Raw genomic sequence first — 1,957 nt, 5'->3', positions numbered from 1 at the left:
TATTAAAAATGGTGGACCAGATTGGGGGAGGGGGATTAGGTGGCTGGAGGTGATAATGTTCCGTTAAGCTCTGTACTATAGTCAAAAGAACACTAGTTCTGGTACTTGTGGCCCGTACGACACTGAGCAAGTATCTTTACTTCTCTTTGTCTCCATTTGTCACCTATAAAGTGAGGGAGTTGGGATAGGAAATCTGGAAGGTCCCTTTCAGCTCTAAAGTTAAAACTCTATGATACTCTCTCTCCATGATGATGTTGTCATGGTCCTAAGCATTTCTGCCTCAATATCATTCATCTTGCATGTCCTCTCAAAAAAGAACAAGAGGAGAAATGGAAGGTAAATTGGTAGAATGATAAAGATAGGAAAATACAAAGAGGATTCTGAAAGGGGATTTGAATTTCTATAGGAGGATCTTCAGCATAAGATGGGATAGCCAAGGCAGAGCAGAAGCTTTGATGGTATCCATTTCACAATTGTTTGCTCAGTTCCAGATGCCTTGAAAGTTGTATAATTCCTTGTATGAAACATATCTCCCCTAACCTAAGTAGTAGTATCCTCAGGTTCCTAAAACGAAAGAAAACCTATATAAGAGACAATAGGTGTGACAGGATTACAGAATCACAGTTTCAGAATTGAAATAGCCCTTCTAATCCAAAGCACATCCTCATCCTCTCCTCACAAGGAATCCCCATTAAAATATTTACTTTATTTTTAATTTATGGAATAAAACAAGCATTTCAGTAACACAGAATAATAAAAAAGATGATTGCACATGAAACTATAAATCTACTATGGGCAACTTGCTATTCCTTTAAAATATATAATAAAGTTATCATGTAAATTTCTTTTTTTCCTTTTTTACTCATCCTCTCGAGATGGCTACCATTAGACATAAATATGTATGTATGTATACATGTAAAATCATTCTTTGCATCTATTTATCAGTTTTCTATGGATGCAGATAGCATTTTCATATGTCCTTTGTAGTTCATTTGGGTATTTATAATAGCCAAAATTACTTATTTGCTCTAAGTTGTTCTTAAAAGAATATTGAAACGGGGATAATAATCCACTGTTAGTAGAGTTGTGAATGGATCCAATCATTCTGGAGAGCAATTTGGAACTATGCCCAAAGGGCTTTAAAATTGTGCATACCCTTTGATACAGTAATACCACTGCTAGGTTTCTATTCCAAAGACATGCTAAAAAAGAGAGAAAGACCTATTTGTATAAAATATTTATAGCAGCTCTTTTTGTGGTGGCTAAGAATTAGAAATCAAAAGGAATATCCATCAACTGGGGAATGGCTGAACAAGTTGCGGTATATGATGGTAATGGAGTATTATTATGCTATAAAAAATGACAAGCAGGATGATTTCAGAAAGGCTTAGAAAGACTTATATGAACTGATGTGAGCAGAACCAGGAGAACACTGTGCACAGTGACAACAATATTGTTTGATGAAAAACTGTAAATTACTTAATTATTCTCAGCAATATAAAGATCCAAGACAATCCCAAAGGATTAATGATGAAGCATACTATCCACCTCCAAAGAAAGAACTGATATTGATTGAACACAGATCGAAGCATACTATTTTTCACTTTCTTTCATTTTTTTCTTTTATTCAAGTTTTCTTATAGAAAATTACTCATATGGTAATGCTTCACATAATTACATATGTATAGCCTATAGGGAGGGAGAAAAGGAGGGAGGGAAAGAGGGATAGAATTTAGAACTCAGAACTTTATTTTTTATTTTTTTGTGGGGCAATGAGGGTTCAGTGATGTGCCCAGGGTCACATAGCTAGTAAGTGTCAAGTGTCTGAGGCTGGATTTGAACTCAGGTCCTCCTGAATCCAGGGCGAGTGCTTTATCCACTGTGCCACCTAGCTCCTCCCATAACTCAAAACTTTAAATAAAAATGTTTATTAAAATTAGAAAAATTAAAAAACTCC

This window comes from Dromiciops gliroides, chromosome 5 (assembly GCF_019393635.1).
Source record: "Dromiciops gliroides isolate mDroGli1 chromosome 5, mDroGli1.pri, whole genome shotgun sequence".
NCBI lineage: Eukaryota > Metazoa > Chordata > Mammalia > Microbiotheria > Microbiotheriidae > Dromiciops > Dromiciops gliroides.
Note: the sequence above shows the minus strand (reverse complement) of the source record.